Source organism: Danio rerio, chromosome 19 (assembly GCF_049306965.1).
Source record: "Danio rerio strain Tuebingen ecotype United States chromosome 19, GRCz12tu, whole genome shotgun sequence".
Classification (NCBI taxonomy): domain Eukaryota; kingdom Metazoa; phylum Chordata; class Actinopteri; order Cypriniformes; family Danionidae; genus Danio; species Danio rerio.
Genome location: NC_133194.1, coordinates 49,590,126 through 49,617,500, shown reverse-complemented (window position 1 = coordinate 49,617,500; position 27,375 = coordinate 49,590,126). Strand labels below are relative to the sequence as shown.

Here is a 27,375-nt window from a genome sequence, read left to right as displayed (position 1 = left end):
ACTGGTTAATGAGCTTATTGTATAGTGTATCATTAATTGTACATTTTATTTTTGGTGTTCAGGTGTAGGGAATGATTTGTATACAAGTTTATTTTAACCCCATACAGATTGGTATGGTTGTACCATAGATTTAGATTATTAAGTCTTATTTTACTCTTATCTTTACTCTATATTTCTTTTTTGCAGCTACAGCAATTGATGTTGAAAAGCTGATGCTACCAATCACTCCTCACTTGATTGTTCAAGGTAATGTTCATGTCTTGCTCATTTTGATTAGATTTTGAAACGTCAAGTTGTTGACAGATTTGTTGTGAGGAGTTTCATGTACAAACTCTTTTTCTTCTTCCAGTAGCGACACAGTGGCACAGTAGGTAGTGCTGTCGCCTCACAGCAAGAAGGTTGCTGGTTCGAGCCTCGGCTGGGTCATTTAGCGTTTCTGTGTGGAGTTTGCATGTTCTCCCTGCGTTCGCGTGGGTTTCCTCCAGGTGCTCCGGTTTCCCCCACAGTCCAAAGACATGCGTTGCAGGTGAATTGGGTAAGTTAAACTGTCCGTAGTGTATGAGTGTGTGTGGATGTTTCCCAGAGATAGGTTGGGGCTGGAAGGTTATCTGCTGCATAAAACAAATGCTTTATAAGTTGGCGGTTCATTCCGCTGTGGTGACCCCAGATTAATAAAGGGACTAAGCCGAAAAGAAAATGAATGAATTAATAAAACAACCATGGCTAGGCTATTTGGCTATCAAATGCTGAGTAAATATTAGACACAGATTTTTTACTGTAACTAGTCTTTGTGTTTATTAGCAATTTTACTGGCCGTGTTTGTTTTTTTTAAACAGCCTGGAAACTGTAAGCTTGGTTCAATATTGGTTTTTTTTATGTCATAAGTTGAAGGGACAGTTCACCCAAAAATGAAAATAAGAGCATCTTTGGCATCCTCCACTTGTTTCAAAATAGTTAGATTTTTTTTTTGTTCCATTAAACATCAAACTTGTATATTTTTTTTAAAGAAATTTGGTTAAAATATGGATGTCAATAGTTACAGGTTTCTAACATTCTTCAAAATATCTGCTTTAGTGTTCAACAGAAATTCTAACTGGTTAAAAACACATGGAGTGATGGTGGCAGAATAGTAAACTATCCTTTTAAATATTTTATTTTGAGACTTATTTATATGTGTCTTGTCTTTTGCCATATTGTCTTTTTAGCTCAGATTTTGATGGACCTGGAATGCGACTACAGTTACTCTTAAGTCAAGAACCAAATAAAGCACAGATGTGGAGCGATCTGCAGCTAAACTACCTGGAGGAAAGGAACCTTTAGGTAAAAACACCTGCTTTATTTAGATCTGAAGTATTTTATTTGGCATAGAGTATTATTTTTTATTCTTATTCTAATTTTATTTTATGTATATACTGAATAGAAGCCATTTAAATTTCACAACAAATGATTGAATATAAAATATCATCTAGATGTCTTATTTTTCATTGTCTTAAACAGGGGTGCTCAACCCTGTTGCTGGAGATCGACCTTTCTGCAGAGTTTAGCTCCAACCCTGATCAAACGTCAACTAACCAACTAAATAGTATCTGAAGGAGCACTTGGTAAATAAAGACAGGTGTTCTTGATCAAGGTTGCAGGTGAGCTCTGCGGAAAAGTAGATCTCCAGGAACAGGGTTGAGCACCCCTGATCTAAATGCTCAAAAATGCTGTTTCAGAGGCGAGGTTGGATGTAGTTCAGAAATAGATTCATTAGGATCAATGCTTAAAGTAAACGTTTACTTCTCTCTGTAGACCAAACATGCTTAGTATCCCTCACATTTTAATAAATTATTTATTTTGGTTACTTTTACATCTATATATGGTTAAGCAAGTATTTAATAAATAAAATTATAGTTTTTTTTAGATTATTTAGATTTTGTTTTTTTTACAGTATAGGTGAACATACTACCTTGATGTCCAACAAAGGCTGCACAAGAGCTCATTTGATGGCACATATTCTGTCCTGTCTACATCTCTGACGAAGTGCTTCAACATCAGTGAGTAATAAATCTTCATATTATCATGCATACAGGATTTCTGTAAGCCTATCTTTAATGTTAGTTTGTAATCAGCAGTGACTGTTTTAAAAAATTTGGGATTTAAATTGATGCTGTGCACAGTAACGTCATGATGATTTAATTTGAGGAAATGTCACTGGAGAGGTGTTCGTAAAAAAAAATAAATAAATTGAACAAAATGACTCTATTAAAGATTTATTTGTCTCACTGACATGCCATCACTGCATATTGAAATACAGTAATACGAATTGACCGCAAAATATTACCACAAACATTTCATGAAGTAGATTGCTTGACTACTGTACAGTTCTTTGCTCAACTTTAACACATTTTGTCGTGTCGCTGTGCCTCTCGGCAGATTTTGCCAAAAATGAATGCTTAGTGATTATTTTGTTTTATACGAACCAAAGGTCAGCAACTCATCATTAGCATTATTTTAAAAAAATCACCTACGGCTTTCATGTTCTCTAACGCAATCTTGTCTGTAAGTTAGAAGTGAATTTTCACATGTTAAAAGCTTAAAAGTACTTGATTAACATTAGTCACGTTAAATTAGATTATTTTATTTATTTATTTTAAATATGTAGCCTCTTAAGGTCAGAATGAACTGTGTTCACCCCTCTTAAATCGGTGGAAGCACTAGTAGTGTGATCATGGAATTAGATATTCAAGCTATACAGAGTCAGACATTATGTGAAGACTAGTTTATATTTTATAGTTAAGACTAGTTAATGACTAGTTTTGACTTGACGGATCTTTTCCCCATTAACGTTAGTGTAATTGTAAATTGACAACAAACTATTTTGCCAACAAAAATGATTAAAAAAAAAACAGTGTTTTTTTTATATATATATATATATATATATATATATATATATATATATATATATATATATATATATATATATATAAAACAATAGTGCGGTGTTTGGTTTCTGAATGAATGAAATAATTTGAGGCATGATTAGCTTTTACTCCAGTGATTGATTTTGCTTGTCATTTTTGCAGGATCATCAGAAGTGCTGCTGCCCTTTTTCACTGTCCCTTTTCCACAACATCATTTGGCCTTCATCATTTCCTGTCTTGTAGCAGTATTTTCACCTGTTTTTTAAATTTTAATGCTTTTTGATACATTAATTGTTGACTGGTTTTAATTATCAATTGTTCATTAGTGTTCTGTTGCTTTGTTATATTGAATAATTGCTACTGTTTCAGTAGGGTTTACACAATAAACTTTTATTGTGAAGTTAAAGTTTCAGTTTCTTAATTTTTCTTGTATTTCTTAAACAGTTTAAATAATATTTGTGCAATTTTTGAAATTTTTTTGCTCATTGCTCATTATAAAGTAGCACTATTAAATACAATAAAATAACATTTAATAACTGTAAAATACTATACAGTAATAATGAAAGTAACGTTAAAATACCGTAGTTCTGCATGGTAAAAATGTACAGTAAAATACTGTTTTCAGTTTTGCAGTATGTGTATCACTACTGTAATTGGTGTTACAGTAAAAAAAGAAAACAGTAAAATGATGTATTACATTTTACAGTAAATCTAATACTAATGTAATTAGTATTACAGTAATGTTACTGTTTTATGAAATACAGCAGCTACCGGATAATTGTTGCCAGTAACTTACTGTTAATTTAACAAGAAATCGTTTACAGTGTATATATGTCTGTGTGTGTGTTTATGTGTGTGTGTGCGTGCTTGTGTGTATTTGTCAGTGTATATGTGTATATGTGTTTGTGTGTGTGTGTGTGTGCACTGCAAAAAATGCTTTTCTTACTAAGATTTTTTTGTCTTGTTTCTAGTCCAAATATCTAAAAATTCCTAAATCAAGAAGAGTTTTCTAGACAAGCAAAATATATTGTCTTGTTTTGAGAAGTAATATGCCAATATTAAGTGAGTTTTTCCTTAAAACAAGCAAAATAATCTGCCAATGGGGTAAGCAAAATAATCTTACGTCAAAAGAAAAAACAAGATTAATTAGCTTACCCCATTGGCAGATTATTTTGCTTGTTTTAAGGAAAATTTCACTTAATATTAGCATATTACTTCTCAAAACAAGACAATATATTTTGCTTGTTTAGAAAATGCTTCTTGATGTAAGAAATTTTAGATATTTAGACTAGAAACAAGACAAAAAATCTAAGCAAGAAAAGCATTTTTTGCAGTGTGTGTGTGCGTGCGTGCGTGCGTGCGTGCTTTGTTGCGTGTGTGTGTATATGTGTGTGCGTGCTTGAGTGTATTTGTCAGTGTATATGTGTATATGTGTTTGTGTGTGTGTGTGTGTGTGTGTGTGTGTGTGTGTGTGTGTGCGTGCGTGCGTGCGTGCGTGCTTTGTTGCGTGTGTGTGTATATGTGTGTGCGTGCTTGAGTGTATTTGTTAGTGTATATGTGTTTGTTTGTGTGTGTGTGTGCGTGCATATGTGTGCGTGCTTGTGTGTGTGTGTGTATGTGTGTGCGTGCTTGCGTGTATTTGTCAGTGTATATGTGTTTGTGTGCGTGCGTGCGCGTGTGTGTATGTGTGCATGTGTGCGTACGAACGTACGTGTGTGTGTCTTTGTGTCTGTGTATGTATATATGTGTGCTTGTGCGTGCCTGTCTGTGTGTGTGTGTGCATGTGTGTGTTTGACAGGGTGTGTATGGGTGTTTGTGTGTGTGCTTCTGTGTTGTTTGCCTGTCTGTGTGTGTGTGTGTGTGTGTGTTAGTGTGTATGCTTTTGTGTTTGTGTGTGTGCTTGTGCGTGCGTGCGTGTGTGTTGTGTCGGGGTGTGTATGGGTGTTTGTGTGTGTGCTTCTGTGTTTGTGTGTGTATTTGTATGCATGTCTGTGTGTTTGTGAGTGCGTATGTGTGTGCAGTTGTGTGTATGTGTGTGGGAATGTGTGTGCTTGTGTTTGTAAGTGTGTTTGTGTGTGTGTTTATAAGTGTGCATGTCTGTGTGTGTGTGTGTGTGTGTGTGTGTGTGTGTGTGTGTGTGTGTGTGTGTGTGTGTGTGTGTGGGTCTTTTTGTGTGTATGTGCGTGCGTGCGTGCGTGTGTGTTTGTCGGGGTGTGTATGGGTGTTTGTGTGTGTGCTTCTGTGTTGTTTGCCTGTCTGTGTGTGTGTGTGTGTGTGTGTGTGTGTGTGTTAGTGTGTATGCTTTTGTGTTTGTGTGTGTGCTTGTGCGTGCGTGCGTGTGTGTTTGTCGGGGTGTGTATGGGTGTTTGTGTGTGTGCTTCTGTGTTTGTTTGTGTATTTGTATGCATGTCTGTGTGTTTGTGAGTGCGTATGTGTGTGCAGTTGTGTGTATGTGTGTGGTAATGTGTGTGCTTGTGTTTGTAAGTGTGTTTGTGTGTGTGTTTATAAGTGTGCATGTCTGTGTGTGTGTGTGTGTGTGTGTGTGTGTGTGTGTGTGTGTGTGTGGGTCTTTTTGTGTGTATGTGCGTGCGTGCGTGCGTGTGTGTTTGTCGGGGTGTGTATGGGTGTTTGTGTGTGTGTGCTTCTGTGTTTGTGTGTGTATTTGTATGCATGTCTGTGTGTTTGTGAGTGCGTATGTGTGTGCAATTGTGTGTGTGTGTGGTAATGTGTGTGCTTGTGTCTGTAAGTGTCTTTGTGTGTGTGTTTATAAGTGTGCATGTGTGTGTGTGCGTGTGCGTGTGCGTGTGCGTGTGCGTGTGTGTGTGTGTGTGTGTGTGTGTGTGTGTGTGTCTTTTTGTGTGTATGTGTGTGTGTGGTAATGTGTGTGCTTGTGTTTGTAAGTGTGTTTGTGTGTGTGTTTATAAGTGTGCATGTCTGTGTGCGTGTGTGTGTGTGTGTGGGTATGTTTGTATGTGTGTGCGTGCTTGTGCATGCTTGTGTGTGTCTTTGTGAGTGCTTGCGTGTATTTTTCAGTGTATATGTGTTTGTCTGTGTGTGCATATATGTGCGCGTTTGTGTAAGTATGTACGCACATGCTCATGTGTGCTTGTGCGTGCATACGTGTGTGTGTTTGTGTGTGTGTGTGTGTGTGTGTGTGTGTGTGTGTGTGTGTGTGTGTGTTAGCAGGGTTCTGCAGCTGCACTTTGCCTTCTCATTCTCCGTATAAATTATCCAAACAATTAGAGAGATTGAAAGAAAGAGTGTGTGAGCGGCGAGTGTTTGATCCGACCCCCTGCTCTCAGTGCTCAGAAACACAATTAAAAGAGGAATATACGAGTGTCGTGTACCTGAAATGAGTCTGACGTGACCTTAATTATAAATGTTTGCACCTCGAGGGCTTGAAGAGAAGAGGAGGAAGAAAAACCCACCCTGCGCTGGAGTAAACCCCTTCATTTAATGCAGAATCGTGCCGCGAAATCTGTATATTGTGAATGGAGCAAATACAGTGCTGTTTAACCACTGCATGGAAACATTGTGGGCATCCGGGAGTCTCTCGAAACTTCCGGGAGCCTTGGGATGTCTAGAATTACATTAACGTTACTAGCCATTGTGCGAGCTAGTGTAGGGCGTGCCTGACTGGAGTAGTGTTTGGAGGTGGGCTGGTGTGGTGATATGTGAACAGGTTATTGAGATCGGCTGTTTTGTGTCGGGGTCCAGGGTTGCTGAGGCAATGGGGGAAACCAGCACAAGCAGGGTGACACCATGCGGCAACCTCCCGCTCTCCCTCAGGAAGCCAATACGGAAGTAACTAAAACTGCAATTCATCCGAAATTCCGCTAGTCCTGGCCGCTCCTGGCTCCAGTATAGAGCAAATTTCAATTGAGCCCACTGTTAGCATGGCCAACTTTACAGCAGAAAAAAAGGTGTTTACAGCCTGCTACAAAAAAAGATTTTGGTTAATACAGCTAATATTACCCTTCATGACAACTTTGAGGGGGGTGAATTTTTTTTATAACTCATCCGTTTCCTTTATATTAAGTTATATTAAGTTTGCATAATTAAGGGCGTGGCCACTTGAGTGACAGCTAGGTCTCGTTGGTCGCCGTCACCTCAGCTGAATCCTGCAGATTAGCCACAGAACTCGGCATATTTATCATATTTCTGTGTTGTTTTATGTGGCTTTACACAGTCAACTGCCTTTTGGACTTGTTTCCTACAATTATTAGATGGCATGGCATGCTGAGTGCACTTAATTGTGCTCACAAACCATTCACGCTGCCTCCGTTTCCCATGTGAGTAAAGTTATATACTTATATATCATCTCTGTACATGTATTTGTTTTATTTAAGATCCTTTATGGTTTATATTTATATTTAGAGCTGTAATGCACTGCAGAATCTGTCAGATTGATTAGCTGTAGGCTCTAGAACAGTCATCTGAAGCGTTGTCATACAGTGTCATGCTGGATTTCATTAATAGTCTTACATTAACTAACACAGACTATATCTGAAGTGTTTGGAAGTAATTCGCGTTTTCGTCCTGTTGAAAAACGTCATGAGAACAATGTTTAGTGGCTCAATGTATTACAGCAGTGTTTTTAAAAGTCTAAACACTTTATTGATATAGTGTACAACCAAGCACAAGTGGTCACAGGTGATAAAGTATTAAGCGTTCTCCCAAAGTAAAGTGTGTCTGAACCAGGTCCAAGCTAAATGCCAGCAGGTGTCTGTAGCTCCGCCCACTCTCCGCCTCTTTGCCCTTATTTGGTATCCCGTCGTCGATGTGATGACGCGGGAACAAAATGTCGACGGTTGGCCACGCCTACTTGTGGCTTCTTTTGCGCTTTTTAGAAACCTATGGGTGACGTCACGGACACTACGTCCATATATTTTACAGTCTATGGGTGACACAGGAGGCAGCAAGATTGCTAATGAGTGCATGCTCAATAAAGTGATATTCAAAAGCGATGGTCTACTGTTTAACATGACAGCGGGGAAGGCAGCATGTTGTCTGCTAGGTCATGTGGGATGCCATGTTGAGCGTTGCTGCACTGAAAACATTATATTTTGTCCTTCTTCTCTTTTATCCTTTTAAGATGTTAGTCTGAATCGAAACGTTCAGTTTGTAATGCGTACCGAACCAAAAGTACCAAATGATTCAATACGAATACGCCTATCGTTACACCCTTTATATATATATATATATATATATATAGTTGAAGTCAGAATTATTAGCTCCCTGTTTTTTTTTTTCCACAATTTGCGTTGTGAGCACTACGGAACGCAGAGGGGTGCAGCGGTGCCCCTGGTGCAGAAGGAGAGCGTGCTGCAGTATTTTTCCCGGTGAAATGAATGCTTGCAGGATCAGGAAATCCCACATTCAGAGAATCCAGCAAACTTCTGATCACTTCCTTATATATATTATATTATATCATATATATATATATATATATATATATATATATATATATATATATATATATATATATATATATATATATATATATATTTATATTATATTATATTATATATATATATATATATATATATATATATATATATATATATATATATATATATATATGTATATATATATATATATGTATGTATGTATGTATGTATGTATGCAACAGTTGAGTACTCAATTGATTATTTTATTTAAGTATACATTAATTCATTAATTCATTTTCTTTTCAGCTAAGTCCCTTTATTAATCTGGGGTCGCCACAGCAGAATGAACCATCAACTTAGCTTACCCAATTCTCCTATAGCACATGTGTTTGGACTGTGGGGGAAACCGAGGCACCCGGAGGAAACCCACGCGATATAAGTCTCTGTGAAGGCGTTTACAGATACACTACAGTTCGTTTAACTCTGCAGTTCTCCAGAGCTCTGTATAAACCTTTCCCAAAGCTTAACAAAACACAACTCTCTTGGCTTTCTGTTTTATTGTTTTGCACGGCAATCCTGTTTACTATATTCCAAATACCAAAAAATGCCAATCAAATGAATAAAAAAGGCGGCGGCGTTCATATCTCCGTCTTCATTTCTGCAATTTATTCCCCTAAAATATGAATAAGGACTGAAATGCATTGGCACATGACCTTTAGGAGAGAAATCCTTCAGCTTGAGTGCCAAATGCCACTGAAGACAGGAGGAGGAGGAGGAGGGGGAAAATGCCTCGGTATAGGGGCTTTTGAGAGCATTTAACATCTTCAGAAAGCGGCTGGAAAGACTGGAAAAAGACTGAGTGCTGGCCTGTGAGCTAAAGACCCCCAATCAGACCATCTCTGGCAGAAAAGGATAATCGCTCCTTGTCTTTTCTCCTCCGGAAAGAGTCATCAGTCCTTCAGCGAACGACTGTGTAAACCCTCACCTTCTCTCTGTTCCTCCCGCGTGGAGCAATCAGAAATGTGAGATGGATAACAGAGGGGTGGCGGGGAGGTTTATTTATTTATTTTGATATTTTTAACCGGGGGCTCCTGCTGCCTGTCGGTGGCTTCTTTCACACAAGCGTATTCTGTCATTATTTATTACTTACTGTCAGGCTTTTTCTGCATGAGCAATTTAAGCATTTAAAAGGACGCAAAAGCATAAACAAAATTATTATAAAAGTGATTTACATTGCTCATGAAGTATATTTAAAGTCAGAGCAACATGATGCTTTTGAGCAAATTTATCTGAAGGGTTTGATTCAGAATTTGTCTGTATTGTGAATCAATCTGAGTGGTTTGATTCAGATTTGGTTCGGAGGAAAATGGGCCAAAAGTAATCGGAGTAATATGACTCAACAGTCTAAATGAAATGATTCAGAATTGCCTGAGTGATTCGATTTGATGTAATCAAATTGTGTTAGAATTGATGTAAATTATTATATCCAGAATTTATCTAAACTTAAAATGGAAGTATTTGATTTAGCATTTATCTGAAAGGTTTGATTCGGAATTGGTCTAATTGATTCGACTCTGAATTGTTGTAAATGATTTGATTCAAAGTTGGTCTAAATGATTTGATTCACATAAGATTGAATGATTTGATTCAGAATTCGTCTAAATGATTTGATTCAGAATTGGTTTTAGTTGTTTGACACTGAATTGGTCTTAATGATTTGATTCAGATTCAGTCTAATTAATTTGATTAAATAAAATTCAGTGATTTGATTCAGAATTGTTGTAATTGGTTTGACTCTGAATCAGTCTAATGATTTGATTAAAAAATTGGTCTAAATGATTTGATTCGCATAAGATTGAATGATTTGATTCAAAATTTGTCTAAATGATTTGATTTAGAATTGATCTTAATTATTTGACTCTGAATTGGTCTTAATGATTTGATTCAGATTCAGTCTTACTAATTTGCTTCAAATAAAATTCAGTGATTTGATTTAGCATTTGTCTGAACTATTTGATTCAGAATTGGTGTAATTGATTTGACTCTGAATCCGTCTAAATGATTTTATTCAAAATTGCTTTAAACAGTTTGATTCACATAAAATGGAATGATTTGATTCAGCATTTGTCTGATCAATTTGATTCAGAATCACTCTAAACTTGACACTGAATAGGTCTAAATGATTTGATTTATATTCAGTTACATTAATTGTATTTGAATAAAATTCAATTATTTGATACAGCATTTGTCTGAATAATTTGATTTTGAATGGTCTAAATGATACGATTCAGAGTTCGTCTGAATTATTTAATTCAAACGAGATGGTATCATTTCATTCAGAATTAGTCCAGATGGTTTGATTCAAAATGGATCTAAATGATTTGATTCAGTATTGGTCTAAATTATTTATTTAAATAAAATGTAATTGTTTGATTCAGCATTTGTCTGAATGAATTTATTCAGAATGGTTTGATTGATTTGATTCAGAATCGGTCCAGATGGTTTCATTCAGAATTGGTCAAAATTATTTGATTCAAATAAAATGAAAGAATTTGATTCAGCATTTGTCAGAGGGAATTTATTCATAATGGTTTAAATTACTTGATCCAGAATTGGAAAAATAATTAGATTCAGAATTGGTCTAAATGATTTGATTTGAAATAAAATGGACTAATTTAATTCAGAAATAGTCTAAATGTTTTTGTTCAGAATTAATCATTTAATTCAGAATCGGTCTAAATGATTTGATTTGAAATAAAATGGACTAATTTAACTCAGAAATAGTCTAAATGTTTTTGTTTAGAATTAATCATTTAATTCAGAATTGGTCTGAATGATTTGATTTGAAATAAAATGGACTAATTTAACTCAGAAATAGTCTAAATGTTTTTGTTTAGAATTAATCATTTAATTCAGAATTGGTCTGAATGATTTGATTCAAATAAAAACGAATCATTTCATTTAGATTCAGTTCAAATAATCTGATTCATAAATGGTTTAAATGATTTGATTAAAATAAAATGATATTATTTAATTCAAAATCGATCCAAATAATTTGATTCAGAATTGGTCTAAATGGTTTGATTAAAATAAAATGGGATCATTTAATTCAAAACCAGTCCAAATGATTTGATTCAGAATTGATATAAATGATTTGACTTAAATAGAAAAGAATCATTTTATTCAGACACAGATTCAATATTGATCTTATTTATTTGATTCAGCATTTGTCTGAATGAATTGATTCAGAATTTATCTGAATTGTGAATCAGACTGAGGGATTTGATTCAGACTTGGTTTGAGGAATTTGGCCAAAAGTGGTTTGAGTAATTTGACTGAGTCAGTCTGAATGATTTGATTCAGAATTGATGTAAATTATTGGATTTAAAAATTGTCTGTATGATTTGATTCAGAATTGGTCTGATTGGCTTGACTCTGAATTGGTCTGAATGATCTGATTCAGAATCAGTCCTTGTTTTATACAGAAGTTATACAGAAAAAATCATAGTCTGAATGGTTTGATTCTGAACCAAGCGAAGTGAATAAATAGTTTGATTCTTTGACTCTAATCTCTTTTCCTCCTATCTGGAGCAATCAGAAATATGTTATTAGTAACAGAGAGATGTTTTTAGAGCTGTGGTTCCTCTATGCTGTAATTGACAGCAGTATTGCAGAGGCTGTCTGTCAGTGGCTTCTTTCACATTCATGTTTTTTTTACCTGGTCCCTGTTGAGGGTCCATCAAACACCACACGGCCCCTGCGGGACTCATGCAGGCATTCATATTGACGCCCCTGTTGCTTTATATAGCATGCCATGGGATGACACTACATGGAAGCATCTGGAACATTTAAAGGGATAGACACCAAACAATACTCACTGTCATGTGTGATTATTTTCAGCATGAGCAATTTAAAGATAAAGGCATTCAAAAGATACAAAAGCAACATGTATAGCTCATGAACTGTATTCCAAGTCACATAAATCATGATAATTTTGAGCAAACAGTGTTTTAATATAATTCTAAAATATATGTTATAGAAATATATCATGAATAACACTCAATCTGTGACCTCAGATGGAGAAATAAACCAGTGTCCTTCCCACATAGAGACTGTAAACAGAGTTTGGGTGGATAATGAGGAAAAGACCTCTCACATCTGTCAGCATCTTCATAGCTCTGTAATCAGCCATCATAGTTTATTCAGCAATTTCTTAATTTCTGAGGGCGACACATAAATCATCTGAGTTTGTGTTTTGTAATTGCTGACATGCAAACCAGAATCATGCAACTCTACTGACAGCAGAAGGAAAGCGCTGTCTAGTGTTTGCATCTCTGTAATATCTCTCTGTAAAATCTTGGTGTGTGTGGCTCTACTGCGTTTTACCACTCAGCATTTTTAATCCTTATTATTGCATATTTAGATGGGGTGCGGATGATTTCTGAAGCAAACAAGGTTCCCTAATAAGAAAAAAACAGTATTTTATTTTATTATTTTATTTTATTTTTAATGTAATTTAATATAAGTTTATTTAATTAAATTAATTTTTAATTTTATATAAATTTAATAAAATTTATTTCATTTTATTTTATTTTTAAGTTGTATTTTTTATTTTAATTTATGCATTTTAATTTATTCATTTTTTTATTATTTTAAAAATGTTTAATTAATTTATTTCACAGTTTTTTATTCATTTTATTTTATTTTATGCATTTTTCTTTTTTCTTTTATTTATTTATTTTTTGTTTTATTTATACTTTATACAAATATAAATAAATGTTTACTTCATTTTATATATTTTTATTTTATTTTATACATTTTTATTTTATTTTATAATTTTTTTTTATTTATTTATTATTTATTTTTAATTTGGGTATTATATTATAAATTATATAATATGTGATAATATATAAAATAAAATGACTTTATTTTACTTTTTATATTTTAAATTTAATTATTTTATTTTATATATTTTAATTTATTAAATATTTAATTAAAATATTTTAATTTATTTAATATTTTTTATTTAATATTTTTATTTATACATTTATATTTGATATATATTATTTTCAATTAAATAAATGAATTTTATTTATTTATTTATTTATTTATTTATTTATTTATTTATTTGTTTGTTTTAACAATTAAATTTTTTATTAATTAAATGTATATTTTATTTTATCAATTTTTATTTATTTATTTTATTATTTATATATTTTGTTTTACCAGGCACATCTCTTTTATAATTAATCTCATTCATTGTTTGTATTTTACTATCATTAAAAACTATTTTAATACTATTTTTAAGTAAATAAAGGTAATGCAACAAAAACTAAGCCAGGATACATGTTTTCTCAAAACTATTCTATTAAGCACTATTTTAAAGCACTGAATCATCAAAAAGTGCGCTGATCATAAAGCTCCGCTCCATCAAATGATGAATTAATGCTGCTAAAATCAATACAAAATGTACACAAATATTTCTTTTTAATGAAATTATGTTCATTGACTTCAGCCCAGAGTCACGACTGCAACAAATGAGAGGAAGAGGAGATTTCCTTACCCTGCAGTTACTGCTAAAGTCTTTTCCTATAAGAGCATCAGGAGATCTCAGTCAAACGGAAATGAGTTTAAATGCAATTTCTCGTTAGAGCTTGATGCTAATTATCTCTTCCTATACGGAAATGGAAAGATCCTATTCTTTTAGTTTCCCTCCCAATTGTATTAGAAGATCAAACACACAGACACACTCGCACACATGCACACACACACACACACACCTACACACACACACACAATCTAAAGATAAACTCTACCAGACATGTCTAATTACTCTTTAAATGGGAAAAGTCCATGAAAACCAGCCAGCTCATTTCCAGCTCAGAAATCAGTCCAATAACACATCTAATCAGAGACGGCAGATCCAGTGAACACTAATGTTTCCAGCTGAACTGTGTTGTTTTTTGGGGGACTTCTAGATGTTTTCATACTTCTGAATTGTAAAGCTCTGCATTACATCTGGTTTCGGTCTAATTAAATAAGTAATAAATGATCAACAAAACATATTTTAGTTATTTATTTAATTTGTATTTTTGTAAATTTTTTATTTTAATTTAATTGCTTTACTATTTTTTATTTAATATTTATTGTATAATTTGTTTTGTTTTGTTTTGTGACACAGCACACCTCTTTAATAAATAGTTTTATTCATTGCTTGTATTTTAAGCTTATTTAAAAATTTTACCAGATTAAAAATTCTGATTAAACAAATAATAAATATACATAATAATAATAATAATAGTTCATTTTAGCTATTTAATTTGTTATTTTAATTTAATTTTTGTACATGTTTTTATTTTTATTTTAATTGAAATGCTTATTTTTTATTTAATATTTCTTTTTTATTTTTCTACATTTTTGTTTTGCTTTGCTTTGCTTTTGTTTGTTTTTTTTTTCTAATCCAGCATTGCTTGAATTTTAACCTTATTAAAAATTCTAACCCGATACAAAATCTGATTTAAAAATAATAAATAAAGAGAACATCGGATTTTTTTCTCTCTATTTTAATTACTTTTTATTTGCTTTCTTATTTAAATTTAGGTGTTAATATTTTTATTTTGTTTTATGCATTTTGCTTTCTTTATTTTTATTTGTTTTGTTTTTTAATAAATATATTTATTTTACTTTCTTTAATTTGATTTAATTGTATTTTTTTCTAACCCAGCATGTCTCTTTAATAAACATTCTCATAAAATAAATGTTATATAAATAAATAAATGTTAAATAATAAATAAATAATAAATGTTCTCATAAAATTCTCATAAAAATGTTTATATTAAACAAAGATTTTCAAAATCTACCCCTATAAAGGTTGAAATAAATAAATAAAGATTTGTTTATTTTATTATTTTAACCCAACATATGTCTTTAATAAATATTCTCATGACAAATGTTGTGACAATATTCTCATAAAATATTCACATAAAAATAATAATTATAGATTTTTAAATAATAATAACGTCAAATAATATTGCAATAAATTAAGTTTAAAATAAGTAAAATAAGTTATGTAAAAATATGTATAAGTCGTATAAGAAAATATGTATGTGAAATAGTTTATGTAAACCAGTAAAAGTTTAAATAAATAAATTAACACATTTTTAATTTGAATTTTATTCATTCATTCATTTTCCTTCGGCTTTGTTCCTTATTTAACAGGGGCCACCACAGCGGAATGAACCGCCAACTCTTCTGGCATGTTTTACACAGCAGATGCCCTTCCTGCTGCAACCCAGTACTGGAAACACCCATAAACACTCATTCACACACACACTTACATACTGGTAAATTAAGTTAATAAATTCCCCTATAGCACATGTGTTTAGACTGTGGGGGAAACCGGAGCACCTGGAGGAAACCCACGCCAACACAGGGAGAACATGCAAACTCCACACAGAAATGTCAGCTGACCCAGCCAGGACTCAAGCCTGCAACCTTCTTGCTGTGAGGTGACAGTGCTAACCACAAAGCCACCATGTTGCCAAATAAAAAATAAACTTTTATTTTATATTATTTTGCTTTGACACTCTCGGTATCTCTAACGTCAAAGCAAACACTAATGGACTATTTTTCCATGTCTAATGTGATTAACACCAACCATAAACAAAGGATGCAGGAATATAGTTAATGAGCAGCGCATTAATAATAATAATGATTAGTTCTGGATGTGTGAATGCAGTCTGCGTCTGTCTAAATATAATGTGCGGTGATTCATCTGTGTTTTTGGAAAGCTCTCGTCTGAAGGGAGGATGAGTGGAGTTTGGCACACAGAAATGGCAGGATTTCACTCTTCATTAAGGGAGTGTAAAATGAGTTTGTCTTTGTGAGCAGCAGCACTCATTCACACTCAACATTAGCTTCAGAGACATCCAACAATATATTGATGCTTGAAGAAAAAGGGAGTAAAAAAGGGAAATAACTTCAGGTGTCGGTGGAAGTATGAGTTTTGACTGTCTGAATGACAATCTTTTTTTATATGCACAAATATACATTGCTTTTCACATTAATTACATGATACAGTTGAAACCAGCAGTTTACATACACTAAAAACAGGAACATGTCTGATGGTAAATCATACTAAACATTTACTGTTTTAGGGCCGTAAGGATGACCTAAATATTTTACATTTGCTAAATGCCAGAATAATGAGAGAATTTTAGAGAATTTTTTTATTAGTTTATAAATAGTTAAAAGTTTGCACACATTTCCTTGATGTTGTTTAGCTTTGCTTTTAAACTGTATAACTTTGGTCAAATGTTTTGGGTCTCCTTCCACAAGCTTCTCACAATAGTTTGCAGGAATTTTGGCTCATTCCTCCTGACAGAATTGCTGTAACTGAGTCAGATTTGTGGGCTGTCTTGCTCGCACAAGCTTTTTTAACTCTGTCCACACATTTTCTATAGGATTGAGATCAGGGCTTTGTGATGGCCACTCCAAAACATTCACTCAGTTGTGCTTAAAGCACATTTTCACTAATTTGGCAGTGTGCTTAGGGTCATGGTCTGTTTGGAAGACCCATTTGTGGCCAAGTTGTAATGTCCTGGCTGATGTCTTGAGATGTTGCTTCAGTATTTCTCCATAATGTTCTTTCTTCATGATGCCATCTATGCTGTGAAGTGGACCAGTCCCTCCTGCAGCAAAACAGCCTCACAACATGATGATGCCGCCCCCATACTGCACAGTTGGCATGGTGTTCCTAGGCTTGTAAGCTTTCCCCTTTATCCTCCAAGTGTAACACTGGTCATTATGGCCAAACAGTTCAATCTTAGCTCCATCAGAGCACAGGACATGTGTCCAAACATTAGTCTATTTCCCAGTGTAATTCAGCCAATTGTAATCTGGCTTTGTTGTTGATTCTGGCTTGTTGATTTTCCCATGTTGTCACACAAGGAAGCAGTGTGTTTGAGCTTTTCCTTAAATACTGATCTACAGTTGTTTCTTTAATTAACTCAAATGTTGTCAATTAGCCAATCAGAAACTTCCAAAACCTCGACATCATCATCTGAGCTTTTCCAGAGGCAGAATAATCTTATTGTGTGTAAACTTGACTTTCAAGAAAAGTTATAACGATTTCTCAAAATCTCTCTCTCTCATTATTCTGCTATTAAGCAGAACAGAAACACATGATAATCCTGACTTACCTAAAAGAGAAAAAGTTTAGTCACATTAACATCTGACTTTTTTTAGTAATGGTTATGTGCCTTTTTATACAGTGGATGTAAACTTCTGGATTCAACTGTATATACAGTATTAAAAAATCTATCTGACTTAATTTATTTTTTTAATCAAATTATTTCTCTCGTCATCTTAACATACATCAATCAAACTGACTAAAAATATTTAGTTAAACTTTGTAAACTTTGTAATCTTTGTAAACTTTAAAAATACATTTTGCTAAGATAAGGATGTTTTTTTTTTTTTTAATTACTCGATCAGTAAAAAATAATTCTGGCATTTGTATATACTTTTGTGTCATTGCAAACATGCATTATTTTTTTTCTGCATAATGCAAATTTTTATTTAGTTTACTTTGTTTTAGTCCATACAAGGAAATTGTAACCCCAAAGAAATGTTTTAATGGACAAACGCAATTGTTCCAAATCAAATGAAACAAACCACTGAAGCAGTAATAGAAACGTACAATATATGCAAAGCCGTGAGGTTGCAAGAACCAAATTTGAGAAAAATGTAGACAGCGCCCTCTAGTGGATTTGTTATCTGAAATGTACAACAGAACAAATCCTAAATAACATGCCATATTAAAAAATATAGACAGTGCCCTCTAGTGGATTTGTCATCTGAAATGTACAACAGAACATATCCTAAACAACATGCCATATTAAACAATGTAGACAGCGCCCTCTAGTGGATTTGTCAGTTGAAACGTACAACAGATTGAAATGTACAATAAAACATACCCTAAGTAATGTATTACACATTTTTTTTAAAAAAGGAAACAGCACTCTCTAGTGGATTCATCTAAAATGCACAATGTAACACACCCGGAACAACATATTTTATGTTTTGCAAGAATGTAAACAATGCCCTCTGGTGGATTTGTCATCTGAAATGTACAACATAACATACCCGGAACAATGTATTTTATTTTAAATAATTGTAAAAGTCTAGAAAGCGCCCCCTAGTGGATTTGACATCTGAAAAATGCAACAAAATGTGCACTAAGTAATGTATTTCAGCTTCAGAAAAATTTATTCAGCGCCCTCTAGTGGATTTATCATCTGAAATGTGCAACAAATGGTACTATAATCTAGGTAAAAATGTTCTCTGAGGCTTCTATTTCCATTGAGTTAGGGTGGGATAGAATTGTTAGTAGAAGTTTATTTCTTCTGAGCCTGGGCTGGAATTTCCCGTCTTGGTTTTACTTTTTTTTTTTTTCCTGAAAGCACGTATTAAAACCCCCAGATTTGTGCTTCTCTAGAACAATCAGTATTTGTCAATCTCACTTCTGACATGTGAATGGATGTAAGGGGAAGCAGGAGGCGAAAGAGTGTGTGTGTTTCTCCATTAGTCAGCATCTTGTGGGTGTTTGATCAAATTCTGGGACAAATAGTTCCTCTGTGTTTGCTAATTAGTCATCGTGGATTGCACAAACATTTCCTTTGCCTTTTCCGTTTCTGTTTGAGTATAATTCAGTCGCAGCAAGCCGAGATTTAGTCTATGTATTAAATAACACCCATGTAACTTATGACACACATTTGTCATGATAATCTGAAGCTGGAAGCTGTTTTTCCTTTTGTTGCTGATGGGTGAGACTGAAGTTATTATAGACGAGGATAAAAAAATAATGGCATGTGTCAATAGATGTGTCTTAATAATATTTAACACCGAGTTGTTTGAGAGCTGATAATGCACATCTACATACAGTCTGCTGTTAACTGTATGCCAGAAACTGAACTGTGTGCTTTAAAGAGATTTGCATTTTAGTAATTAAAATGATTCCCTTTTGCTGCTTCAGTACTAGCTAAATATTTGGACATAAACAGATACTGATTAATCATGCATTTATGACTTTATTTCTCAGAATTGTGTGATATAAACTCAAAATTGTGAGTTAAGTCAGAATTGCAAAATATAAACTTTTTTGCAATTGCAAAATATAAACTATATTTTTCTGAGTAATAAAATCAAAATTGACTTTATATTGTGCTCTTCTGTGAAATAGAGTCGCAATTGCATGATTTAAAGTCAGAATTTAGAGATAAAAAGTCAAAATTCAGAGTTATAAAGTCAGAATTTTGACTTTATATCTTGCTATTCTTTGAAATAAAGTTGCAATTGCATGATATAAAGTCAGAATTCTGAGATAAAGTGATGATTCCAGGTTATTAAGTCAGAATTCTGTCTATTTATTACACTATTTTTTTGCTTAAAATTGTAAGATGTAAAATTAAAATAAAAGCAAAAAGTCACAATTCCAAGTTATAAAGTCAAAATTCTTGACTTTATTTCTTAGAATATTGAGATGTAAACTCAAAATTGTGAACTATTAAGTCAGAATTATAACTTTAAATCTCACAATTTAGTGAAATATTTGCAATTTATATGATATAAAGTCAGAATTCTGAGATAAAAGTCACAATTCCAAGTTATAAAGTCAGAATTCTGACGTTTGATCATGCAATTGCGACTTTATTTATTAAAATTGTGTGTTGTAAACTCAAAATTGTGAGTTAAGTCAGACTTGCGAAATATAAACTTATTTTTCTGAGTATTAAAATCAAAATTGACTTTATATTGTCTTCTTCTGTGAAATAAAGTCGCAATTGCATGATTTAAAGTCAGAATTCTGAGTTAAAAAGTCAATATTCAGAGATATAAAGTCAGAATTTTGATATTTTATATCTTGCTATTCTTTGAAATAAAGTTGCAATTTTATAATATACAGTCAGAATTCTGAATTTTTATTATGCAATTGCGACTTTATTTCTTAGAATAGTCAACTCAAACTTGCGAGTTATTAAGTAAGAATTGCGAGATATAAACAATTCCGAGTTATAAAATCAGAAATCTGACTTCATATCTTGCTATTCTGTGAAATAAAGTCACAATTGCATGATATAAAGTCAGAATTCTTAGATAAAGTGATGATTCCAGGTTATAAAGTCAAAATTCTGGCTTTTTATCATGCAATTGTGATTATTTCTCAAAGTAGTAAGAATTTAAACTCAAAATTGTTAGTTATAAAATCAGAATTTATTAACTTCAAATGTGGATGTTATGGTTTGTTCTTAGATTATATATGCTAATAAATGTCATACAAAGACTTATTAAAATAATTTGAAGCGTGTCAAGATCACCAGAGATCTAGCATCAGCAGATCGCTGGTGAACTACAAATCTGCCACTTTAATGAACTACAGCTCCCACCATGCTCTTCACCCACACACCTGGCCCAGATTCCCTTGATTGCTAACACACACTGTTCAGGACTAATCAGATGGACTAAATCTACAGCACACACACACACACACACACACTGTAGTCTTGTTATCTGTAAGTGAGCATTACTAAGCGTGTCATCTTGTTTCGTCTTGTTTCGTCTCGCCTCGCCACCTTGTCTCGTCTTGTCCTGCCTTACTGTGTTTTTGACCTTTTCATTTCATTTTCTGTTCCCATTCTGTTTCATTTAATTTAGTTTTATTTCATTTAATTTCTTTCATTTTATTTTGTTACATTTCATTTCTCGTTCTCGTTTCTGGTTCATTTTGGTGCCGTTGGGTTTGTTTAGTTTAATTTCTGTTTGTTTGTTTTTTTCGGTTTCCATTACCGTGTAGTTTTGTTCCCCGTTCCTGTTTTATTTCATTTTCGTTCCTGTTCTCGTTTAGTTTTTATTTCCCGTTCCCGGTTCATTTCAGTGCTGTTTGTTTTTTTTTTTTTTTTTTTTTTTTTTTTTTTTTGTTCGGTTCCTTTCAGTTTCCTTTCCCGTTCCTTTTACCGTTTTGTTTTGTTCCCTGTTCCGGTTTCATTTAATTTTTGTTCCTGTTCTCGTTTAGTTTCATTTCCCTTTCCCAGTTCATTTCGATGCAGTTCGGTTTAGCTCAGTTTGTTTAATTTCCATTCGTTTCGTTTCGGTTTCCTTTCCCATTCTCATTTCGTTTTTGTTCCCGGTTAATTTCGGTGCAGTTTAGTTCGTCTCGTCTTGTTTAATTTCCGTTCGGTTAATTTCGGTTTTTGTTTCCGTTTCATTTTGTTTCTCATTTCATTTCGTCTTGCTGTGTTTTTGACCTTTGCTTTATTTTATTGTTTACATTGTTTTGCTTGCTGTCCCGAACCTTCGCCTGTATTCTGACCATGCTTTTGGATTATCTGCATGCTCCTGTCTGTCCCCATTTTGACCTTTTGCCTGCCTGACGATTCTCTTTATAAACTGCACTAGGATCCTCACCCTGTTGTACCCCGAATCATTACAGTGTGAAATGTCAAAAAAAAGCTTATGTATTTTGCATCATGCATTGTTTTGCATGTGTAATTTAAACATAATTGATACAAATTAATGCAGTAATTCCTTGCTAACAATCAAAATAGTTTTTTCACTCTTGCTAATTGAATTATTGTGGCTGATGATCTACAGTACAACATATTTTTTATTAAAAGTATTAGGTTTTGTAGAAACTATTACATAGGATTTAAATGCATTATGAAGGTTTTATTAAAAAATAATGTCTTGAAGCTACAGTAAGCTGTTTATTTGCTCGGGTCACTGTGTAATAAATCAGCATTGGTGTTTTTTTTTCTTTTTTGCTCATTTATGTAACATTAGAGGAGGTCTTCCTGTTATAATGACCACAGAATCAGTGTAATTACAGCCAGATTCACTTTGTGCAGTATTCCTGAAAACAAACCAGAAGAAAACAAAAGGGTAAAAAATGTAATTGTATGTAATGAAGCGGCTCCAACACCCACACACCAGCCGCAATGTTCTCTCTCCTCCCAGACAAATTAATTTTTAGTTAAATTACTGCCTGTAGAAAGTGTTGTATGAAGCATGTAATAATCTGAGGGAAGAAAAGGTCTTTTGCTCAGGAAAGGTTTATTGTTCAGTACTGCTGTGTTCAGTAACATCTCCTTTATTATGATTATGACCTCAGATATTATAGCGGAATGAAGTGCATGTACATTAGGATGGATGAATTGCATGGTTGACATTTATTTAGACCAGAAATACATAATTGGTTGGTGTTGGTATCTTATAGAATTACCTTCAGATACTTTCTTGTTAATGTTTTTTTTTTCAATGTTAAATATTATTGAACAATAAACAATGTATTTAAACATATCTTATTTTGTTTAGATATTATTTTATATTATATGGTATTTATTTAATTAAGATGTTTTATTGTTTTGTTTGTTTTTTGTTTTGTTTTGTTTGTTTTTTTGCATTGCATTGCATTTCAGTTTTGTTTCGTTTTGTTTTCCATTTTGTTTCTTTTCGCTTCCGTTTCATTTCTGTTCGTTCAGTTTCCTTTCTGGTTCCTGTTTCAGTTTCCATTCCGGTTCGATTTCTGTTCCCGTTAATTTCAGTTTCCATTTCATTCCCATTTCGTTCCAGTTCGGTTCCCATTCCCTTTTTTTTTTTTTTTTCATTTCAGTTCCCATTCCTACTCTCGTTTCCATTCTGGTTTCATTTTGTTTCATTCTATTTCCCTTTCTGTTTCGGTTTCTGTTCTGTTTCAATTTGATTTTGTTTCGTTTTTTTTCCCATGTCATTTTGTTTCATTTTGGTTTGGTTCTCATCCCTTTTTTCATTTCATTTTGTTTCCGTTTCCATTCTTTTTTGGTTTTATTTTCTGTTCCCGTTCTTGTTATCTCTCTGTTCCCAGTTTATTTTGGTTCCCAGTCCTGTTCCATTTTTGGTTCGTTTCATTTCGTTCCCGTTTGTGTTTTTGTTCCCATTTCATTTTGTTTTCTGTTCAAGTTCCCATTCATTTCTGTTATTGTTCCTCTTCCCATTTCATTCTCGTTTCTGTTCCCATTTTGTATCAGTTTTTGTTACAATTGTTACAATTCTGTTTTGTTTCAGTCCTCATTCCAGCTTCGTTTCTTTTAGTTTCGGTTATTGTTCCTGTTCCCGTTTCATTTCAGTTTTTTGTTCCCGTTCCGGTTTCGGTTTGTTTCGTTTCGCTTCCCGTTCCCAAACTCTTTTCATTTCATTACCATTTCTGTTTCGGTTGCAGTTCTGGTTTTGGTTCACTTTATTTAATTTAATCTCTGATTGTTTCCAGTCTTATGTTTTCTTATTTATTTGCCTGAAATAAAACTCAAACTAGTTGATGTGTAATATTTTATTTTTATTAAAAAAAAAAAAATTATCATTGACTATTTTGTATTTAGTGGTTAACATGTTTGTTTATTTTCTTTATTTTCATATATATAACTTTTTTTTGTAGCACAAATTTTGCACAAATACACTGTAACAATCATTTCCAATAAAACTAATAACACGTCATTCAGCATAAAATAATTTTTAAAAAATATTATAACTACATCAAGAATAGCAAACTTGATTTCAATAAAACCAAATTACAATACTGTAACATCAACCATCAGCTTGAACTTGAACCTGAGGATTTAACATCTTCTATAATCATTTGACCAGATAACATTGCATTAAATAATTGGCCTGAAAAAGTGTGAAAAAAATACAATATCCTCTCCTGCATATGAAAGATGTCCACTTATTGAGAAGGGTCATTATTCGCCAGTCAACCTCAAGGTTATAAAGATAAATCATGGCTGGAAAATATTAATACTCATATCCTAGTCTCTGAGGTTCACGGCTGATTAAAGTGTGGAGTCATCAGATTTAAGGGCTCTTTCGAGAGTTTCGTCCCTATCAAGGAAAGGGTAATGAGATCCAGTACATCTCTGATTATCACAGACCCAGCAGACGCTGGCATCGCCAGCTTTCAGGACACTTATATGTTAAACAATGTCTCGTATACAGATGAAGAAAACATTATTAGTCTTAATGTAACGTGGATTATTTTTTAACTACAACTTCAGGGGCTTTATTTTGACGATCCATGCGCAAAGTCCAAAGCGCAGGGCGCAAACGCATTCAGGGCATGTCAGAATCCATTTTTGCTATTTTAAGGACTGAAAAATCCTCTCTGTGCCATGGTGCATGGTCTAACAGGGTTAAGGTTATTCTCTTAATAAGTTATAGGTGTGTTTTAAGAATAAACCAATTAGAGTCTCATTTTCCATTCCCTTTAAGAGTCAGTTGCGTTGCACAAAAGGGCATTTACTATTTACATGGCGACTTTGTAAGTGGAAAAACTGAACACTTCACTAGCGAGAAAACAGTTAAACAGAGCATCTGCAGCGCAAGAATGAGAGATGAGCCTCCTCATTGTTTACTTTCACTTTCACTCTCGTGGATAGGGAAACGTGTGATACGCACAGACATCCATTAGCCTACACATAATTATTTCATTTGTTAAGCACAAAGATTTGTTTTAAATCTATCTCTAAATTTAGTTCTAATTTCCAGCAAATTAATAAATGAATAATAATAATGAAGTGTGGTCAGAGTTATTTCCTAAAACATGCTGTGCCCCATATGGTCTAAAACCTGATAGGTGGACAAATCTAGGCTTGTTTTTAATAAAACAAATATAAATACGCATATAATAAATACTACTAATAATAATAATAATAACATTAAACAAAAGCAAATTGTCATGAATAAACTGAAAAAGAACCAAAGAGATGAAGAAGGCATGGAGGCGGTGGTGTTTATATTTATGTAGGCTAAAAATAATATTTTTTGTCATATTTTAATCCTTTAATTATTTTTCATATGTAAAGATATTTGCGTATTGCTGTACATCCTGTGTGTATTAAGCAATGTTTAAGCAAGGCGCACAACTGATGCGCTCTGCGCTGGACTATAGACCTGCTTTGATCTGATCTATTGTGCAGTAGTTTCTCAAATTAGCAACGTGTCAGCAATGCGTTATTACACACTTCCTTTTTTAGAATAGAATGCCTATGGGTGCAGATATGAGCACAAATGCATTGGCTATTTAAACAGCGTGGCGCAAATCGCAAAGTCTTGCGCCAAGCTGAAACTAGCAGACAACAATTGCGTCTCGCCTTGCGCTGCATTGCGCCGGGTGTATAATAGGGCCCCAAATGTTTCTTTTACAAATAAGTGATGTTAAACGAAGCTAATAGATTTTTATTATCATTTACCGTGAAAATTAACACTTTCCACAGTATGTCCTATTATTTTTTCTCCTCGTTTTTTAAAGTTTGGTTTGGAACCAATATATACACATACTGAAGCTCTTAAAATGCTGGGTTGCATTAACTTAATGTTGGGTCAAATATGGACAGACCCAATGCTATAAATGATTAATGAAAATGTAATTTATAGAACTTTAAAAGAAATTGTAATTTATTTAATTATTTAGAAATAACATTAATAATTAAATATCAATAATTTAGAAAATTATTTATAAACTAATTTCGAGAAGATCACGTGCTTATGATTGATTGCAGCAGGTCCTGCATTATCCAATTTATGATTCACCAATCAGACGATTCCTAAGCCACTATAAATGCCGTAAGTTCCATATCACAGCCATCTTCATTTTGAAGAACCCCCCTTCCACCCCTAGACCTCCTCCTTTCCTAGATGGGTGGCACGGTGGCCCAGTGGTTAGCACTGTTGCCTTACACCAAGAATGTTTCTGGTTCTAGTCCTTACCAATGCAGCCGACATTTCTGAGTGGAGTTAACACATTCTCCCCGTGCTCACGTGGGTTTCCCCCATGTTCCCCAGTTTCCTCCCACTGTCCAAAAACATGCAACTTAAGTTAATCGACTAATCCAAATCACCACCATAGACATGATCCTAGGATGCTCCTAGTCAGTAGTTATCTCTTAAGAGCAATGACTATCTCTTCAATAGCTACTACAGCAGGGGAGTTCTCCAGATCTACCTGATCTCAGACTCCCCTCTCGGCTTGCAAAAGGGAGGGAGCCCCAGGCTCGAGGATCTTATGAGCGCAGGGCTCTCTCTCGGGACAGCATGCCAAACAAGCTTTATAATCAATCATCAGCTAAGTGTCAACTCTTGAAATATTTCTTCTGCATTTTGTCCGCCATATTTTACGGTAAAGTTCTGACAACCACAGCTGTGATTTTTTAACAGTGCACTTTGTGCCAAAGAGACTCCATATTAATATCGTTCATCTCAACCCCTCCTCATCACCCAGCTCCACCAATCTGCTATGAGATTTATGTGTGTCTGTTTAATTATTACACAGTACACAAGTATATGAGAGAAATCTGTAACAGGCTCTTTTGTTCATTCCCTCCCCATCAAACCTCCGCTTCCTTGCGTTCGCAAAAAGAGTGAAGGCATGGGAGATTTGAAGCCAGGCACAACCGAGCAAACGACTACATAAGTAGACCCATTTATTTCACCTCAGATACAGCGATCTTTTGTTTGTTGTTGGAAATCAGGCCAGCGAGAAGAAGAAGAAAACTTATAAGCCGCAGCAGAACAGGACGACCTATTTACGCCTTTGCAGAGAGCGCATGAGGAAGAATGCATCGAACATGTTGTGCCTACTGTAAATGCGCTAGTCTGTAAATGTTTCTCGCAGAACTATGCAGGGTACAGTGTGACAGATGGGACCTGTGGATGAAAATATATGTGTGAACAGAACAGATGCTGCATTAGGGAGTAACTAGTCATGTAGGCATAAAATCATCAAAATCGAGTCTCTCGAAACTGACATGTGGAGGATGAAGTGATCATATTATTATTGAAATGAATGAACGTTTGCATGTTCATTCTTGATAAAATGCAGAATTAATTGATGCACATTGCAATGATGCTGCAACTGGGTTCGCTTATGCTGTACAATTATTGTTGTTGTTGTTGTTGTTGTTGTTATTATTATTATTATTATTATTATTATTATTACTATTATTACTATTATTACTATTATTACTATAATCATCAATATTATTATTTTATTATCATTA

At 33.7% G+C, this 27,375-nt stretch overlaps 1 protein-coding gene across 3 annotated transcripts in view; it reads left to right on the top strand.

Moving 5' to 3' along the window:
- samd12 (sterile alpha motif domain containing 12) overlaps positions 1-27,375 on the top strand; it is a 166,063-nt gene that overhangs the window by 113,607 nt on the left and 25,081 nt on the right. Inside the window, exons 6-10 of one of the 3 annotated variants that reach the window (XR_012395276.1) lie at positions 187-246; positions 350-535; positions 1,206-1,320; positions 1,931-2,036; positions 3,066-3,306. The exons of the other annotated variants lie outside the window; for them this stretch is intronic. The gene's annotated coding sequence lies outside the window, so the exon portion shown is untranslated. Of the gene's footprint in view, positions 1-186; positions 247-349; positions 536-1,205; positions 1,321-1,930; positions 2,037-3,065; positions 3,307-27,375 lie in introns of those variants that run through there. 3 annotated transcript variants of the gene reach the window in all.